Source organism: Camellia sinensis, chromosome 11 (assembly GCF_055761805.1).
Source record: "Camellia sinensis isolate YWXY chromosome 11, ASM5576180v1, whole genome shotgun sequence".
In the NCBI taxonomy this organism is placed as follows: domain Eukaryota; kingdom Viridiplantae; phylum Streptophyta; class Magnoliopsida; order Ericales; family Theaceae; genus Camellia; species Camellia sinensis.
In genome coordinates, this window is record NC_138971.1 from 128,464,615 (window position 1) to 128,472,748 (window position 8,134).

Below are 8,134 nucleotides of genomic sequence, written 5' to 3' on the forward strand. Positions count from 1 at the left end.
AACTTGGCATACGGCCTATGGGCTCTAAGTAATTCAAGCACCACTCTCAAGTGTTTCTCGTGCTCCTCCTCAGAAGGCGAATAGATAAGAATGTCGTCCACGAAAACGACCACAAATCGATCTAAGAATTCCCGGAAGATTCGGTTCATCAAGTCCATAAAGACTGCCGATGCATTGGTAAGCCCGAATGGCATCACCAGAAACTCATAATGGCCATACCGCGTACGGAATGCCGTCTTAGGAATATCCTCCTCCCTGACCCTCAACTGGTGGTAACCCGATCTCAAGTCTATCTTAGAGAAACAACGGGAACCCTTCAACTAGTCAAACAAATCATCTATACGGGGCATAGGGTATTTATTCTTAACCGTAGCCCGATTCAACTTTCGGTAGTCGATACACAATCTCAAGGCACCATCTTTCTTTTTAACAAAGAGGGCCGGTGCTCCCCACGGCGAAACACTAGGGCGGACAAAACCCTTATCTAGCAATTCCTGGAGCTGAATCTTCAACTCACTCAACTCGGCTGGCGCAAAACGATAAGGTGCCATAGAAATCGGCGCTGTGCCGGGCACTAGATCAATAGAGAACTCTATCTCTCGATGAGGTGGCAAACTAACGAGATCCTCGGGAAAAACTTCTGAATACTCACAAACCACCCTCGGCAATACAACCCGGGTCTTATCACACTCACCACTCAAAAAGCCAGCAAGTAGACCACTAAGCTTATTCCGCCCTCGCGGATCATACACCGGTGGCAACACACTACCAACCCGATCCCCCAAGAAATGGAAACACTCCCCGCTCAAGGTACATACTGTGACCCTCTGGCGGTAGCAATCAATAACAGCCCGGTATGACGATAGCCAGTCCATACCCAAAATAACATCAAAACCCTTCATGGGCATGACCACAAAAGGAAAAGGAAGCCTATGGTCGGCGACCTCTATATCACAACCTCTAACACCTTGTTTCAAGATCAACTCACCACCAACAGGCGATACTATACATATAGGAGATGCTAACTGTGCCAACTCCAATTCCAAAACAGATGCAAATGCAGCAGATACAAAAGAATGAGATGCACCTGTATCGATCAATACACTAGCAACCGAGTTGCAAAACAAGAAGGTACCTCTCACAACTGACGGAGCAGGTACAAGATCCTGCGCGGTAACAGCATACACGCACCCTGTAGGCCCCTGATCTAACTGCTCACCCCTCGGAGCAAACGACTGCTACATTGACTCGGACGACGAAGCTCCCGGATTGGCCCTCGAGGCCTGCACAGACTGAGCTGGCTAAAAACCCTGCGTCTATCTAGAACCAGACGCGCCCGAAGTGCCACTCAACTGTGGGCAAAACCTCTTCAGGTGCCCAGGCTGACCACACTAATAACAAGACAAGGGCTGGCCCCTACCCTGACTCTGGTTCAGCGGTCTAGCTGAAGATGAAGCAGCTCTCTGACCTCCTCCCCTCTGTGGGCAAACTGAAGTCTTGTGGCCTAACTGACCACACTTGTAACAGGTGAAATCTCCCTAATTACCTCTCCCCGAGCCTGCACTCGGCACCGGAAAGGTCGATCTAGCAACACCCCCCTGAGACTGCTGAGGGTTAGCACTCCTCTGTCTCTTGCCATCACCCTGACCATCCTGGCTCCTCTTGGAGCCTCTCTGTCCCTCCTCTTCCTGCATCATGATCTCCATATGGGCTGCAGCATCAACCAGGCGCCCATAGTCTCAGATCATCGAACCTCCAACCCTCATCTTGAGGCCGCGCCTCAACCTCTTCTCGAACTCGATACAGCAGCGTTCCTCGGATGCCACAAGTTTAGGTGCGAACCTGGACAAGCTAGTGAAAGCAGCCTCATACTCGACTACTGAAGAACTCAACTGCAAAAGCTGACAGAACTAGTCTCTCAGCTTCTCCCTGACTGCTGGAGATAAATACTTCTCCTGAAAAGTCTCCACAAAAGCCTCCCACGTGCCAGCAATACGGCCCCTCATGTATTTCCACCACTGACCCGCACCCCCTTTTAGCTGGAAGGATGCCAAGGTCACTTTCAATGCTCCGTCCTCGATGCCAAGCATCTCGAATGTCTTACTCATTTGCTCTAACCACTCATCAGCCTTCAGTGGCTCCTTCGGGTCCCCAATAAACTCGTCCGGGTTAGACCGGAAGAACTCTCTTTTCAAGAAGGAAGGCCCTGCCTCAACAACTTGGGCCTGCACTGGTGCCTGAACTGGATTCTCAGCTCTGAAAATACCCACAGACTTCCTCAAAGCATCAGCTATCCCTCGCGCTAAAGCGCCCATAGCCTCCTGACCCGCTGGCTCGGCCATATTGGCCTGGCCAACCCCCTCCTGCTATGTCGGAACATCATCCGGTAAAGGCATCTCCTGCCTACCACGCCTACCATGTCCTCGTCCTAACATCCTAATAAAGGTAACCAAGACCATTAGCACATTCACAAATGTGCCGAAGATATAACACTCACGTCCTAATGCATGGACAACTGTAATTCACTCCACATAAGCACATAATCACATAAGCACTTACGAATTTCATTTCTAGATAATGATAGTCCCGAGGCGTTACTAGAGTTCCGGTTAGAAACAGCATTGATCAAGTGCTTTTCCAACAAGACTCACAGAAACCCAAGGATCCAATCAACATCCTAGAAACTAAATCCCATACCCAAGTAGTCACATAAACATGTTATCAAATAAACACATAATGTCACACAAAAGTCTCTAACAAGCGAGACAAACCCATTGTGATACTAATAACTTCCCACGTACCCAAAGTATTTGAACCCGGTGCGCTCTGATACCAAGTTGTAACGCCCTCAAAATAATACATAAAATCCATCTCTTTAGACATGCATTGATACAAAGAAACCAACCATCTTTCCATTAATCAGAGTAGTTCTTACAAAAGTATTACATGTTAACAACAAAAGCAAATACCCTATGGGCTTACAGCTTTCCAAATTAACACTTGGTTACAAAGAGAAGAGTGCTAACTCAATACTTATTAAGCCCTTGGCTTGAATTTACATGTAATACATCAAAAGAAAGCAAACAACAAAAGCAGTCTGTCTGCCTCTAGCCTCCCAGGCTATGTCCTTGGAGGTGGCATGCAACCTATACCTGAAAATGATGTCCCATAAAGGGTGAGCCACAACCTAGCAGAAATACGCTAAACCAACTATGAACAATGACTAAAAGATTAGCAGTTGATAGATGGTCAACACCGATACACTCGCTTATATCACATTCTGGTTTCATGACATTTAAGTCCATGTTACATTTCATTTCTCATTTCTTTTTCAACTTTGAGTTTGAAAACAAGGCTCAAAACTTAGCTAAATGACTTGATAAGAATAAGACTCATCTTTTAAAACACTTTCAAAATTCATGATGGATACACATTTTGATGTTGTATCAATAACACATAACCCACTTCCATACTATACGAACGATACACATTTTGGTGCTGTATCAACATAACATAGAAACACTTCTATACTTCACAATTGATAACGATATACATTTTAGTGCTATATCACATCAATTTAAACACTTCCATAATCAACACTTGATACACATTGTAGTGCTGTATCAATGTCACACGAAATCCGGTTTAGAGGTCCATCTCCTATCTTCCAATAAACCGTGGAGTACATCCCCCATCTCCTCCCACACAATACAATGTATAGAAACAATTATCATATACGAATTCAATCAATCAATACACATTTTAGTGCTGTATTGTACTGACCACCATATTCAATGGCTTACTTAATTGATTAGTTTTAGTTTGCCTAATCATCATGCATTGTCTACAACAATCAAGACTATCCTCCACCGATAGCCCAAAGCAGTTATTTCTAAACCGAAAATTAAATGCACCAAATGGATATATTATCAACATTCAACCTGGGTGAGCGATTAAATGAATCCAACCACACCCGTTAATCCCATAATCTTTTCGATTTGAATACTCTCAATTCAATTCTTCATTTCTCAAAATTAATTATACAAATTAATTTAACCAACTAATTAGGGCATTTTCCCATAATTAACATAACAACCCTAAGGTTCCACTTTCATCCATAGCTCATCATCAATATCATTTCTCTATGCCAAGCATGCATATAGGTTTAATTATAAATAAAACCCCATCTTTTGTAAAATTACACAAAGACCCAAACTTTCTCAAAATTACCCAACAACCCCCAACATGTCAAAATGCTAAAATTTAAAGACAAAGCTCATAAAGAGGAGTAGGGTATCCCTACCTTGAAGTTAGAGCTCAAACGGGGAAGTTGAAGAAAGTGAAAATGCTCCAAACACCACGATTCTCGGATCAAAACGAAGCCCTCGACGATTAACACACTTTTTACGAAGGCCGGAGGATAGAGAGACACTCTAACTAGTTCAAACCCTAGAGAGAAGGGAGATCCTAGAGAGAGAAGCTCTCAAAAGTGTTTTTAGAAAAGTAAGAGAGAGAGAGGAAGTGTAGAGAATGATTCAAAAATGCCCAGCTGCCCTCTGTTATACGACATTCTCGCTCGAGCGGAAAACACAACGCTCGAGCGTCAAGAACGAAAAAGTAGATCCGATTGAGCGCAAGAATTCCAGCTCGAGCGCCAAGACACAAAGACAAAACACACCCGCTTGAGCGCGAAAGACCAGTCCGCTCAAGCGTAGATTTTCATCTCCCAGAACTCACCAACGAGGTACTACCCACTCGAGCGCCAAAAATCCCGCTCGAGCGCAAGAAACCCGCTCGAGCGTAGAAAACACACCTGCAGAAGTTTTGCAGGGACTCGAAATGCTGGAAGGGTGTAAACCCCACTCGAGCGTAAAATGACCCGCTCGAGCAGACCACTCAAAAACTGGGCAACAGCAATGGGAGCCAAGGCTCTACCAACCTGTAACAACCAAGCCCAACACATCCTAAAATTCAAACAAATGGATTTAAAAGATGACAACAGGGTATACAACCACCAACATCACGGAACCAAAGTCTGGAAAACAACAGATACGAAAAGGAAAAATCGGGGTCGCTATAAACATAGACACACACATTACATCACATATGGGCCCCACCCCTTGTCACATCACTAGAGCTCTCTTTATAACTCCAAAATCAGAGCTCTCAATCTTTATTAAAAAAAAAAAAAATTGTTAGGTAAAGCTTTCAATACCAGGTAGCAGGACCTCTAAAATCTTAAATGTGTATAAATTTTTTATTTTTTTATTTATTCATAGTACTTGTTAAGTGTCTCCATATTTTCTTTGTCTTTTTTGTCTCCCTTTGTTATTTTGTAATTTACTAACTTGCGATTCCCAGTTTGGGATTACACAACACAGATTTTGGAGCACATTACAACTTTGGTGTCTTCTCTTTACTGTTTACAAGTAACTTTATTTATTATTTTTGCATTTAAATAAAAATTATTATTAATTTGTAGTTATTTGTTAAGTTTTGATTTGTAAAAAAAAAAATTTGTTATTATTTATGTTAAAATAAGTTATTTTGATATGCTAAAATTATGAATCTTAATTAGTGGTGATTTATATTAAAATTAGGAATCATAATTGAGTTTTGATTTGTAAAAAAAATATTATTATGTTATTGTTATTGATTGGAGATGAAAAAATTTTGAAATTATAATTTATTGGTGCCCCTTATATTAAATTTCTGGCTCCGCCGTTGTTTAAACTCCACCTCCTACAAAATAAATATAATATTTACACATGCTTCAACTTGTCTTGAGTCTTGAAATATCGTAATTTAAATTGATGAAATTAAAATTTTGGATTAAACCCTTATATTTTATTGTATTTTACCTAATGTCATTTCAAGTTTCATCTCAAATCTATTCAACCACATAATATTTTTTTGAGAAATACTATGGTCCACACCCTTTAAAGAGTGTGCACTATATGCACTTTATAATTAAAAAGAAAAATAACATAATTTTAATTTTTTGAATCATAACTAAAAAAAAAAATCATAATTAAACACAAATGAGACTTAACTAAAGAATTCATAAGTTATAATTAAAGAAGAAAATTAATTGTAATTAAAGAAAAAAATGACATAATTAAAAAGGCATATAATACATCCTTTTTAAGGGAAATATATATTAGAATTTCCCTATCTTTCTTCCACTTTGAAATGCAAGAAAATTTGGCAAAACAAGCCAAGAACTCTTCAAGTCACATCTACTACTTACCTGTTGTGTGAGAATAATGCTATAGGTATTAATTGGTATATCAATTAGTATACTAATAAATAATGTGATATAATTTTAAAAATTTTAAATATTTATAATTTATATATTGAGTGGGATCAATAATAATATTATAACATATATGAATAATTCTATATGTACCAATTAATGTACACACTAGAGTACCAGCAGATGATGTGACATCGTTTTTATGGTTTTGGATATTTTTAACTTGTATAATAAATATGGTCAATAATAATATCATAACACTAGTTAGTACACTAATATGTATACTAATTGGTGCATGTACCACCACCAAATATATATTGATACAGTAATTAATATGCTAATTGGTGTATGTGCCACCACCAATTATGTGAACATTATATATGAGTCTGGATCATCGGTCGCCCTTCCCTGCAACTCTTCCTATAGAGCCCCAAAATGACGTCGTTTTCGGGCAAATTTTCAAGGGAAAAAAAAAACATAGAACAGAACCCAGAGAAGGGGAAGAAGAATGAAAGCAGTGGTGGAGATGGGAATGAACCCACCAACCACCATCCCCATAGCTGCGAGCCCCCTTCTCTCTCTCGTGATCTTGATCTCGCCACCATCTCGATCGGAAGAAGAAGAAAAAGATGGGGAAGATGAAGGAGGCGGGATGGGTTTGAGACGGCGGTGCTGTGGTGGTCGAAGAGAGAGAATTCAAGGTTTTGATTTTTTGGTGATGAACTTTGATTTTTCATCATATTTTTTAGCCCATTATTTGTTATATATATATATATATGTATTGTAGATTTGTATAGATATAAAGATATACATATATATATATATAGGGATGGGAGTAGATTATTACATCAACGGAAGGTGAATAGGAATGAGAAAGCATACTAGCGATCGAAGAGTGGCGCCGGTGGGTGAAGGGAGTCCGGAGGGTGTGGTCGTTGTGGGCTGCCGGTGCTGTGTTTCTTCTTCCCCTCTTTCTCTAGTTCTGTTGCTTGTTCTATGTTTTTTTTTTCCCTTGAAAATTTGCCCCAAAACGACGTCGTTTTGGGGCGCTGCAGGAAAGCACTACAAGAATTTTCACTTTTGACGACTAAATTTTTAGTCGCCAAATGGTTTTAGCAACTAAATTATTTGGTCGCAAAAGTAGTAAACAAAAAACTGTCAGTAAAGGTAATTAGTGACTAAAATTATTTTAGTCGCCAAATGCATACAATTCCTGACTTAAATTTTAGTCACCAAAAGGTTGGACATTAAATTAAATTAGACCCTTTTCGGCGACCAAACTTTTAGTCGCCTAAAGTCCCACATTTTTAGCTACTAAAATTTTAGTCGACAAAGAGTTCTTCTTTTGGCTACTAAAAATTTAGTCCCCGAAAGTCCTACATCTTTGGCTACTAAATTTTTAGTCGGCAAAAAGTTCCTCCTTTTGCTTCTAAATATTTGGTCACCGAAAGTTCTACATTTTTGGCTACTAAAATTTTAGTCGGCAAAAGTGTTTTTATCTTTTAGTTTTTGTTTTTAGCTACGAAATATTTTATTTGCCAAATGTCTTTTTTTTTTTTTTTTTTTTTGCTACAAAACTTTTAGTCGCCAAATGTCTTTTTCCTAATTTTTTTTTAGCTACTAATTGTTTAGTCGCCAAAAACATGATATTTTTGTTTTATTGCAAAATTATAATTTTTCCACAACCTGTCTTTATTCAATGCAACCTATAATACATATATAAACAAAATGATACATACTATCAATCATTCCACAATCTTCATCCATATACCAAAAATAAATAACTTTAAATGTCAAAGTCCATACAAATCAACTATTGTCCAAACTAAAATAATAATTCCATACAAAATATATCATACAAAAATCAAAGCCCTCCGT